We start from the raw sequence: 13,654 nt of genomic DNA, 5'->3' as shown, positions 1-13,654 counted from the left end.
TCAAATCTCTATTAGCTTTTAGTTTATGGTGGGCAAATTAACACACATGGCACACGCACACACTGAAGCATGCACTGATTTATACGTCATTATATGCCGGCGTCACAAAGCAGCGGTGGTGTTAGTGTGGTGTTAGATAACCCCACTTGGGTTACAAACTGTACATGGACCGCTTTTTTCCCCCTCTACACCAGATCTCGCCAAAAAGTAGCGTTAATCCGACGTCCAAATAATCCGACACCCATAAATCCGACTATATCCAATATTCAGACCATAGAGCCCCATCTAACCCTATCCCCAAACCCAAATCCTAACCACACCCGGAAACCACGGGTGAGTCTTAACCGGCCGCATAGTCGCACTATAACTGACTGACACTTGCTCCCCCGCCAAAAATAGAAAAAATCTACAAGCTCGTTGCGACATGCGGTGAGCTTGTAGATGAGATGCCTGCAGGGTTCAATGTGGTTCATGTCCTGAATTCTCCCTTATTGTTTTTTTTACAAACAACAAATACAGTTTAGTTTGTGTGCAGTTTTGTTGCATACAGGTGCACTGAGTGACTCCCTCTGACTGAGCACCGTGCTTCCTTGAAAGCTGAAATACATTACAAGCAACGCGGCGGAGCCAAGATAAGTTGTTTCTGGGTGGATAAGCACAGGGGGGGGATGTATCTGAGGGAGCCAAAAGAATCTACATTAAGGCAAGATATCTGTTAATTAAATCTGGCCATGCCTGATCCCTATCTGCAGCACGTAACTTACACCGGCCTGTGCTGCTGGATGCACACGCACACACACACACACGCACACACACACACACACACACACACACACACACACACACACACACACACACACAAAGGAACGGTAGAACACACACGTCACAAACCTGCACACAAGCATGCACATATGCAGACGCCTGTGCATACACATACAGAGATGCACACCAAGCACACACACACACACACACACACACACACACACACACCGACACACAGGCAGAGACATGTAGACGCACACACTGAGACAGCTGTGCAAGCACACCCATACATTATATATGAACATAAGCTCAGACATGCAAACAAACACACCTACACACTCACACATACCTAGAAAAAACACAAACACATGAGCATGCACGTAAACATGAACTGTACACAAGACATACCCTACTGTGTATACTGCACGGCTTTGTACACACACACACACACACACACACACACACACACACACACACACACACACACACACACACACACACACACACACACACACACACACACACACACGGCATACTACAGGGATAACAGCATGTGAACGAGGTATACAGACGCAGGCTAAGGCTTCACTCACACAGATTGATGTATAGCTGATCTGATGCACGAGACTTGTTGACTGATGCAAGCTCGCAATTCATTTCCAATGGGAGTCACATGGTTTGACACAACCTTTTTGTTGTATGAGGGGGAGGGGGGCAGTTGAAACACAGCCGAAAGCCGTACAACAAAAATGTTGTGTCAAACCATGTGACTTCCATTGGAAATGCATTGGGGCGGCCATGACACTTACCCAAATTAGTACACAAATTAGTTTATTTTTACTCAAGATTTACATCATATTTGATTTGGTTCTAGACTAGAGGTACAGAAACTTTTGATTTATATTGAACTCACTGATGAATTTTTACATTGTTCATTTTTATTTTGGCTGATTAAACCGATTAAATAATCTGGATTATTTTGAGACCAATCCGATACCGATATATATTTTTATGGCCGATATGACCGATTCCAATTATATTGTGCATCCCGTAATAGGTTAAACGCTTTTTGATGTTCCTTGAGTTTAAAGTGGTGGATCTTCCTCTCCCCAACCTACTCTCTCTATTTATTAAAGTGGTGGATCTTCCTCTCCCCAACATACTCTCTCTATTTATTAAAGTGGTGGATCTTCCTCTCCCCAACATACTCTCTCTCTCTCTATTAAAGTGGTGGATCTTCCTCTCCCCAACATACTCTCTCTATTTATTAAAGTGGTGGATCTTCCTCTCCCCAACATACTCTCTATTTATTAAAGTGGTGGATCTTCCTCTCCCCAACATACTCTCTCTCTCTCTATTAAAGTGGTGGATCTTCCTCTCCCCAACATACTCTCTCTATTTATTAAAGTGGTGGATCTTCCTCTCCCCAACATACTCTCTCTATTTATTAAAGTGGTGGATCTTCCTCTCCCCAACATACTCTCTCTATTTATTAAAGTGGTGGATCTTCCTCTCCCCAACATACTCTCTATTTATTAAAGTGGTGGATCTTCCTCTCCCCAACATACTCTCTCTATTTATTAAAGTGGTGGATCTTCCTCTCCCCAACATACTCTCTCTCTCTCTCTCTATTAAAGTGGTGGATCTTCCTGTCCCCAACATACTCTCTCTATTTATTAAAGTGGTGGATCTTCCTCTCCCCAACATACTCTCTCTCTCTCTCTCTATTAAAGTGGTGGATCTTCCTCTCCCCAACATACTCTCTCTCTCTATTAAAGTGGTGGATCTTCCTCTCCCCAACATACTCTCTCTATTTATTAAAGTGGTGGATCTTCCTCTCCCCAACATACTCTCTCTATTTATTAAAGTGGTGGATCTTCCTCTCCCCAACATACTCTCTCTATTTATTAAAGTGGTGGATCTTCCTCTCCCCAACATACTCTCTCTATTTATTAAAGTGGTGGATCTTCCTCTCCCCAACATACTCTCTCTATTTATTAAAGTGGTGGATCTTCCTCTCCCCAACATACTCTCTCTCTCTCTCTATTAAAGTGGTGGATCTTCCTCTCCCCAACATACTCTCTCTCTCTCTCTCTATTAAAGTGGTGGATCTTCCTCTCCCCAACATACTCTCTCTATTTATTAAAGTGGTGGATCTTCCTCTCCCCAACACTCATATAAGTGGATCTGACAAACAGTAAATGTAACATGATTCAATCTGTTATGATTAACAAGCCACATTTAAGTATGTTCGTTTACAAGAAAATGTCAAGTATTTCGATTATCATCTCTTGTTAAAAATACAAGAACGTGTGCATTTATTTATGCAATGGATTTATTCACTCAATTCTAACCAATATTGTTCTGTACCCACACACAATGGTCAAAATGCATTAAAATGTATGGGCAAATGGTTATTAGGAACAGTAAATGTAACATGATTAAATCTGTTATGATTAACAAGACACATTTACGTTTTTTGTGTACAAGAATATGTCACTTTTTTCGAGAATCATTTCTTGTTAATAATACAAGAACGTCTGCATGTATTTCCCAAATGGACTCATTTACTTAATTCCAACCAATGTTGTTCTGTACCCACACAAAATGGTCAGAATCCAGTAAAATATACAGAATTAAGCCTTGGAAACCTGGACACGCCCCTTCAATAACTTTTCCCCCTTCAAGTAGTCCTCCTGTGTCCTCACATCAGACGCCATTTTCACAGCACCTGCACAAACTTTCAACTTGTCTTCACTTCACAATTTTTTCACGTTTAAGGTAAGAATGAATAATATTAGCCGAGCATTTGATTGAGGTTCAATTTAGCAAGTGTTTACATTATGTTTTGTTTAGTAGCAGCTGTAAAAAAAAACGTACCGTTTGCTGCTTTACAACACACATCAAAGCAGACGCACGTGTGACGCCAGTGACGGTTTTATTTCCACATAAATGCACCGAGTGTGTGTGAGTGTGAGTGTGTGTGCATGTGTGTGTGTGTGTGCGCGCATCTGTAATCCACACACCTCAACAACCAGTTTGCCCCACCGACTTCAAATTTTGACACCCCACCACCAGAACTGCCCCAAAAAGGCCTCTGCCTGCATGGGCTCAGGACAGGCAAAGGGAAGTTACTATATTTACCCAGGGTAACTGGACTAAGCTCAAGAACTTGTTTACAGCCAGGCCCTGCTCATAGAACATTTCATGGTAGGGGTTCAATGCCTTGTCCAAGGGCACTTCAGCAGTGGTAATTTTAACGTGCCGGTCTGGGGATACGAACTAGCGACATTCCGATATCAACATCGCTCCGCAAACCGTTCGGCCACCGCTGCCTCTTGGCAGAGAAACAAGAGTAGCAAATACAACTATTTACATGATGTCTTACGTTGCCATTTAGTGCCCTAAACAAAAGTCCATGGACTAGAAAGAAAGAAAGAAAGAAAGAAAGAAAGGACCTACATAGGGACATTCTTTGCCACCATGCCAGTCATGAACCAATACAGCCACCCTGTCACAACGACTCACAACGAACCTCAGTGACCACGCAACAACGTACATCAACTAATGTCAATCAGTCTTCTATTGAAAATGAACCATTGGAATTGATGGCTGTTATGTCAAAGCCCAAAAGCTCTATCTCCAACCAAATGGAAATAGCAAATTCACTCATGGGATTATTGAAGTGATCAAGAGCCACATACACACACACATATACTGTTCCCTGGTACAACAACTGAACTCACATACTGTACAGCAGATACAACACAACAGACCAACTCTAGATTCACATGATGACTATAGCATTCAACCCCAGAGCCAGAACCAGTTCCATTGCCATTTTCCACCCGGTCAATGGGTCCCAAAATGACAGCAATAGCACACCAGCTTGAATCACACGCATTAAAAACACAAGCAGTAGCCAAGAAGCAAAAGACAAAGTTCATACCTTGAGCTGTAGACTCTTCCACTTGACTTCATAAGATAGTTGTAGTGATGCCAGGGGAAAACTGTGTGCTCTCTCTCTCCAGTTCATGATGAGACCTCCAGCAGCTCCTCCAGACTCCAGTCATCTCATCTCCATCCTCCATACATCTGGCTGGCTAGCTGGCCATGCAGTACTTCTCCTCCCAGTATCAATGGCCCCCAACTAGCCTCATTATCCTGGCTGCCTGATCTTCTCACAGCCTTGGTCTGGATGTTTCGCACTACACAGCACATTCTGCTGTAGTGCCTTGGTCAGGGGTTTAGGGCATAGGCTCCATAGGGTCCAGCATTCACAGCATGTCGTGGTCAGGGGTTTAGGGCATAGGCTCCATAGGGTCCAGCATTCACAGCATGTCGTGGTCAGGGGTTTAGGGCATAGGCTCTATAGGGTCCAGCATTCAGGGGTTTAGGGCATAGGCTCTATAGGGTCCAGCATTCAGGTCTTAAGGGATCTGGGGTCGTCACCCTGGCCCGTGTACCTGTGGAGCAGGTTGAGAGAGACCATATAAGCTTTGAGTATAAGTAACTGTTCGCTAAAATAACAACATGGTCATTTTCCAGCACATTATGGCGATCGAATATCACTGCTTCACTTATATAGAAAACGTCCCATGTCCCTAAGCTTCTATCTGACCCCAAGATGACCTTTCCATCTTGAAAATTACTCTTTCTAGACTGTAGCCAAATAACATACTCTCTCTCTCTATTAAAGTGGTGGATCTTCCTCTCCCCAACATACTCTCTCTATTTATTAAAGTGGTGGATCTTCCTCTCCCCAACATACTCTCTCTCTCTCTCTATTAAAGTGGTGGATCTTCCTCTCCCCAACATACTCTCTCTCTCTATTAAAGTGGTGGATCTTCCTCTCCCCAACATACTCTCTCTCTCTATTAAAGTGGTGGATCTTCCTCTCCCCAACATACTCTCTCTATTTATTAAAGTGGTGGATCTTCCTCTCCCCAACATACTCTCTATTTATTAAAGTGGTGGATCTTCCTCTCCCCAACATACTCTCTCTATTTTCTATTAAAGTGGTGGAGCTTCCTCTCCCAACATTCTCTCTCTCTCTCTCTCTCTCTCTCTCTCTCTCTCTCTCTCTATTAAAGTGGTGGATCTTCCTCTCCCCAACATACTCTCTCTCTCTATTAAAGTGGTGGATCTTCCTCTCCCCAACATACTCTCTCTCTCTATTAAAGTGGTGCAGCTTCCTCTCCCCAACATACTCTCTCTCTCTATTAAAGTGGTGGATCTTCCTCTCCCCAACATACTCTCTATTTATTAAAGTGGTGGATCTTCCTCTCCCCAACATACTCTCTCTATTTATTAAAGTGGTGGATCTTCCTCTCCCCAACATACTCTCTCTCTATATTAAAGTGGTGGATCTTCCTCTCCCCAACATACTCTCTCTATTTATTAAAGTGGTGGATCTTCCTCTCCCCAACATACTCTCTCTATTTATTAAAGTGGTGGATCTTCCTCTCCCCAACATACTCTCTCTCTCTCTCTATTAAAGTGGTGGATCTTCCTCTCCCAACATACTCTCTCTATTTATTAAAGTGGTGGATCTTCCTCTCCCCAACATACTCTCTCTCTCTCTCTATTAAAGTGGTGGATCTTCCTCTCCCCAACATACTCTCTCTCTCTATTAAAGTGGTGGATCTTCCTCTCCCCAACATACTCTCTCTCTCTATTAAAGTGGTGCAGCTTCCTCTCCCCAACATACTCTCTATTTTCTCCCCATGTTTATATGAATCACTTTGTTGTTTTCCTTGCTCTCTTGTTCTTCTTCATTGCTTCATTTTAAGCCACTCTAAAACAGCTTGGGAATCTGTCTGGCTGTTCCAGAAAGACGGGAGGGAGGGGGGGGGGGGAGAGAGAGAGAGAGAGAGAGAGAGAGAGAGAGAGAGAGAGAGAGAGATTGAGAGGATGAAGACTTTAGGGTGTATGTGGACCAGATGTCAGGGCCCACATGAGGTTGGGGTTGTGGGGTGGGGGGGCTGCAGAGAAAGGAGGAGGGGTGCCAGGGGGGCATGGCTGTTCTCAATTACCCCTGATCAATGGAGGGGTTCGGGGGGGGGGGGGGGGGGGTGTGGAGGGGGGGGGTAGGTTGGGGGCAGCAGCCATGGAGAGACCGCTGTTAAGAAAGGAGACCAATTTTTATAAAGAATAAAAAATTAAAACAGGACAGAGAACAGGGTAGAGAGACTTGGTGTGGAAGAGGAGGTCGAGCCTTATTCATGTGATCACATTATTATTATTTTTTTTATGTTGTTTTTTTTATCTGAGCAAATTACATAATGCCTGACTGTCCACACAGGTGATGAAACATCACTGACGCTTTCTGGATCACTCTATTCTGTTGAATTACATCATAATTGTATAAAGTATATCATCTGGTCGCACAAAACTCTGTCAGGGCTATATGTTGTGCCCTTACCCCTTATCCCTAAACGTATTAGCCAATTTGTACTATTTTGAAAAACCTTTTAAAATTGTTCAAATAGCTATGGCTCACAACGTGTCGATGTAGATCGGCTAGTTGAGCTATTTTAAAGGGTTTTTCAAAATAGTAAAAAATGCAAGATAAGTTTAGGGATAATAATAATAACAATAATAATAACTATTTATATAGCACTAGACAAAGTCACAAAGTGCTGTTCAACAAATTCAATAAAAAGCAGGGAAATCAAACACAATTAAAATAGATGCAACATAGCAAATCAACAACTTACAGCCAGATGGCCAACAGTAAAAAGCAAAGTTAAAGAAGCAATATAGAAACAACAACAAAATGTAAGGGACAAGGAGTAAGAAGGGGGTAAGAAGGGGGTAAGAATCAAAGGATAAGGAGTAAGAAGGGGTAAGAATCATGCTTCAGACCATCGTCTGTCTCACTTTCACAAATATAGAAGGGGGGAAATCCTGTGTTGAGACGGGCTTACTGTATATGTTTATTTTTATTTATTTTCAGGATTCAAATAATTGTGGCAGATCTACAAGCTCAAAGCGTGTCACTTCATGGCACGTTTTGTGCTTGTGCATGAATCTGCTGCCTTTGATGCCTTTTTGTGACGCTGTAGTATGATCAAGTAGGGCAGGGGTTCCCAAACTGTGGTGCATGCGTGCACCCCTTGTGGTGTGCGAACGCCCTCTAGGGGGTGCGTGACATGAAAAGGGTAATGGCGACAAAATCCGATAAACCACTGTTATAAGCAGATGTATACAGCAGCTACATGTCTCTCAGTGCAGTGACATTCTGTGATTATTTTCAGCCAAATACAACTAGACTTAGCGCTGGGGGGTACGTCTGCTATGTCAGGAGGTAACGGGTGCACGGCCAAAAAGGTTTGGGGACCGCTGAAGTAAGGTATTCATTTATGAAAAACACAAAAAGTTAGAATATGGAGATAATATGTTTCTGCCCGACAGCGACTATACACACACACACACACACACACACACACACACACACACATATATATTCTTTCAAAGTAACAGTGTTTATAAGACATTGTGGTGGCTTTTGGACTGTAGCCATTCTGTCATTAACAGAATAAAGGCCCCAGCTAGACGGCTGGGTTGAGTCGGGGGCCCCCGGCCGTCCCGTCAGAGCAGAAGAGAGGAGGCGGTAGCTCTGCGCTGTGTTTTAACCCATTTTAGACTGAGGTCGATAAAAAAAAAGACTTCAAAATCCCCCCAAAAATCTGAAAAACCCATGTTGATGTGATGTCAGTGGTGCTCAACCTTTTTCATGTCAAGGACCCCCAGAATTATCTCTATTGGGCCACGGACCCCCATCTCAAAATATGTAGTTCCAGGGACCCCCCAGAAGCAAATATAGTTAAAAATGTTCGCTCTGAAATATATATTCAATGATTTGCGACACATTTTAACGACTTTTCAAAAATAGCAGACCTACAAGCTCGCATGAGCTTGTAGATCTGCTATTTTTCAATAGCTAAAGCATGACATAATGCTTAAAACACCAACAGGGGTTCCCGCACAAAATGGGTTAATTAGGATTATATGTCCTCTTTAAAGGATCCCGTTCTCTCTGGGGCCGTGCCCATTTAGAGCCCCTATTGGGTTACACCAGATTAAAAGCACTTTTCCATCATTACCCCTCTGATACATGTATGAAATAGGCCATGGTTCCCCCTGTCTCTGGAACACTTTAGCGGATGGGGCTTGTGTGGGTGTGCGTGTGTGTATGTGTGTGTGTACATACACACACGTTTGTGCTGAATATACTTGTGAGGACATCAACCATTTCAGGATGGCCACTGAAATTGCAGATACCTTGCAGATCGGCTATTTTGAGGTGGTGTGTGAAGTATACTCGCCAGACTAGTGCAGTAACTACGCTCAAGGTGAAACTGAGATAATTGACTTTCAAGATTTTCAATTGGCCAGCCAAATATGGTTATATACCTTAATAATATACCTATAATTATATACCTAATAAGGTGATATCGAGCCACACTCATTGAGAAGAAGTATGCCGTTTATCCGTTTGCCTTCTTCTAGAAATCCAGTTGTGGAATTGCTTCGACACTATATGCACAAATAACAATTAATGGATGCGTTGGGAAATCCCACGCACTACATTGCATGGCTTCCAACTTGCATATTTACCGTACAGTTTGCATTTGTATGCTATGTTATTGCGCAACATTTAACTGTCATTTTGCATGTATGTATTCATGAAGTAATTCTTATATGCCCACAAATCTGAATGGCTGATTTGACCCTTGACCCCCCCAAAATGTATTTTACTGCACTCAAAATTAAACTCTGACACTTTGTCACAAGATAAAACAGACACCAAGGAGTTCATTTTTTGTTATAACTCAATTTGTGACCAAAAATGTAGTTACTGCACTCTGGCTTTAAAAACTGATAATAAAATGGGTGGCTAATCCTAACCTGAATATTTACCTAACCTTAACAATATATATTATATTATTTTTTACCGTAAAACAACTATTTCTCTTGTGCGGACCAGGAAAGCTTTCCTCTGAATGTCTAGTTCTCAAATTTGACTATAGTTGTGGAAACATCTGGTCCTCACAGGTATAGTAATACAAGTACACGCACACACGCACACACGCACACGCGCACACACACACACACACACACACACACACACACACACACACACACACGTGTGGTTTGAATGTTATGCCAGATTTCCTTCTTTCTTTTTTTCTGCCCTTCTTCTTGCTTCATTTACCATGTATTTACTTATCCATTTTGTGGCTAAGAAAAAAAGCTGGACGTTTAACCCCTCGGTATATTCCTCATTGATGCTATCACTTTGATCAGGAGGCAGCGCGGTGTCGGATTACGGAGCGCAGCTTTAACTGTGTCCTCCGCATTCGATACAACAGGCCTGTGTCCAATCGGTGGGGAGATCTTCCCCCCCTTGACCTATGACCTGTGCTCCTGTGAGGAGAGGAAGAGAAAGGCATTGGTTTCAGCCCGGGGAGGGGGGGGGGGGTTGTCTGTCTCTGGCTGCAGACTGCATGATGCCCCCCACCTCTCTCTCTCTCTCCCCTCCCCAATTCCCCTTACATTTTTTCTTTCCTCTTCTTGAAACCAACTTTATTGTAAACACTTGAAAATCTCCCACATGTGCAAGCAATTAAGTTTCACGACTCACTATGGATGAGAGCGATGCACTCACACACGCACGCACGCACACCCTCACACGCACGAGCACATGTGTGCTTGCGTGCTGTGCATGCATGGCCTGAGTAATGCACACAGTAATGCAAACATGCACACAACGCATGCGAGTACGCACACGAAGGTGTATTAACACACACACACACACACACACACACACACATACACACACACATGCTAATGTAAATACACATGGAGATATACACAGATGTACACACAAGCATGTGCATGCAAACAAACACAAGCTCTTGCATACCGACATGCAAACACACAAAAACAAAGGCACGCACGCACACGCACACGCACACACACACACACATATTTAGGTGCTGAAACACATGCACACGAGTGGTGTAAACTAAAGTACATTGAATGACTCCTTCTTATATTGCCATATTGATACTTTTACTTCAGTAAAAATGTGAGTACTTTTTCCACCTCGCGCATGATGCACTGCATGAGCAGTTGAACACACACTGTAGGGCGGCCTACTCTGGGTAGTTTGACCTGCAACACAGTAGCACTGAGGAATTTACATCAGCCGTCACATCAATCAAACGACAAACGCTGTTCCACACTGTACCTACTGTACTAGCATTACCAGTAGGCCTCCAGTTTCCCTGCTACACACCTACTAGCATTACCAGTATGCCTCCAGTTTCCCTGCTACACACCTACTAGCATTACCAGTATGCCTCCAGTTTCCCTGCTACACACCTACTAGCATTACCAGTATGCCTCCAGTTTCCCTGCGTCCTACCCCCTACATTATTTCACTGGACGCCAACATGAAAGTTAAACAGGACAACGTTGTACAAGCTATGATAGTTGTGTATAATTTATAGTCTCGACCTACATACTTCCATTTGGTGACAATGTGATGTTGACAGATGCGACCAACATGTACTATTACAATTGCTGTTTGGTTTGTTGACAAGCTAGCTTGCCAGATTCAGTGAGTGAAACAAGCAACTAGGTCTATGAAAACAAACCCAAAAGAAGTAACCAGTTTCACCACTTGAGCCCAGCTATTTTCAAAAAGAATCATGAAAGCAAGTCCAAATAAGAAACTACACTTATCCTTATCAATAATCCCAAACTAAAGCAACGGGCAACTATGGATATTAAGCTATAGTACACATACTTCTATACTTTTTTATTTTTGTTTTAACTTCTACACCACTACTTCTCATAACCAATTTTCAACTTTTTACTCCACTACAATTGTTTGACAGTTCTAGTTACTACGGTGGTTACTTAGCATAATATTTAGATTGTTATGAATACAACCATTTTATGTTTTGGCTATTCGGGAAAAAATAAGTGTGTGTGTGTGTGTGTGCGTGTGCGTGTGTGTGCGGGCGTGCGTGCGTGCATGTGTATTTGTGTGTGTATTTGTGCGCATGTGTAGGTGCGTGCTTGCATGCGTACGTGTCTGTCTGTCTGAGTTAGATGTGGTTACTTTTATTTTGGCACTTTATATCTTTATACTAATACTTTTGTGAACTTTTACTTAAATACATTTAATTTGCAACAGAGCATTTTCAAATTCATTGATAGTGTTATTACTGTTTAAGTACTTTTTTCCACTACTGTATTTCTTCCACCACCATGGCGTACGTCAGTTGCTACCTCGCTTACATCGTCTCTGTCGGGTGGAAACCTCATATGTCCCAAAAGAAAACCATTATACTTTTCAGGTTTCAAATTAAAAAGTAGCAAAAGTAGTAGATCGACAAGTTTGAAAACGTGGCGCTAACAGTCAGACCTGCTACTTTTGATGATTTTGTGGGACGCTGTATGATCAAGTAGGGCATTCATTTATGAACAAAAACACAGACAAAGGAAAGCACTCCCGCAGACTGTCTGTGTTCAAATGCAGTCAGTGGAATAGTTTATTAAGAGAACAGCAACGAGATGTCAACGTTCATCAGGCTATCTTTATCTCATAAAGATAGTCTGATGAAGGTCAAAGGCCCAAACCACACCAAAGGGTGGAGACGGGACGAGGTGGATTAAGCGCTGGTCCCAGCAGTGTGATATGTCCTGTTGCACATCGACCCAAGTGAATCAACTGGTTCGATTCAATGGCCAAAACCACACCAATGGGTCTCTATGCAACCGTTTGGTTGCATGACGACTCATTGGTGTGGTTTGGGCTTAGACGAAACGTTGCTGTTCCTTTAATAAACTATTCCACTGCATCCTACACACCTGTCGCCTATAGGTGTGCAAAAGCCTTGCTTTTGAATGAACAAAAACACAAAAAGTAAAAATATGGAGATAAAAGGTTTCTGCCCGACAGCAACGTTTGGGGGGGGGGAGATGGGGTTAGAATAGCGACAGCGAGGGTTCACCAGAGATGTTGCAAGTATGCACCATCTAGCAGAAAGGCTTCAGTCTCATGAACCACAAAACCGCCTCACTGTCACATTAAGGCAAATTTATACTTTAGTCACACGACCCTTTCACTTGACAAAAATGACATTTTAAAACTGAAAAAGAGTGTCAGCGTGAGCAGGGGTGTAAACATTTAATCCATACGTATATACGTATCAATACGGCAATCTATGTAGAAATACTCTGTTATAAGTAAAAGTCCAGAATTCAATTTTTTTTTTTGTAAAAGTACAAAAGTATTGGTATCAAAATCTACTTAAACAGTAGAAAGTACGCATTATGCAGAATATTCTATTTCACAACTTTTCAAATGCATAAAAATATATATTTTAAAATGGCTGAAATGTATATACTGTAGGGCTGCAGTTGGTATTGTGTGGTTTGTAATAATCAGTAACTAAAGTTATAAAATAATTATAGTGGAGTAAAAGTACAATATTTGCCTCTTAGATGTAGTGGAGTAAATGTAAATGTATTGACAATTGGAAATACTCAAGTAAAGCAAAATAAAAAAAAAGGCTCAAAATTGTACTTAGTAAATGTAATTACTTTCCTCCAGTGAGTGCGAGTCACGCTGAGTATATAAAGTTATAAATCAAGCCTTAACGTCAGTTAATCTGCCGGCCACACATTGTTCGTGACATCACACATTCCTGTCCTTATACTTGACATCTTTATTTCGAGCAAGACGAGCATGCGTGGGGAAGATGAAGACACTGACATTTGAACTGCGTATGTGTCATCTTAGAAAAGGAAAAGGCACACAAGCCACTTCTCAGACATTCCGGTTCTAATCTAATAACTTACACGTATATAT

The sequence above is a fragment of the Protomyctophum bolini genome, assembly GCF_963924005.1.
Source record: "Protomyctophum bolini genome assembly, chromosome: 6".
Taxonomy (NCBI): domain Eukaryota; kingdom Metazoa; phylum Chordata; class Actinopteri; order Myctophiformes; family Myctophidae; genus Protomyctophum; species Protomyctophum bolini.
This window is presented reverse-complemented; position numbering follows the sequence as displayed.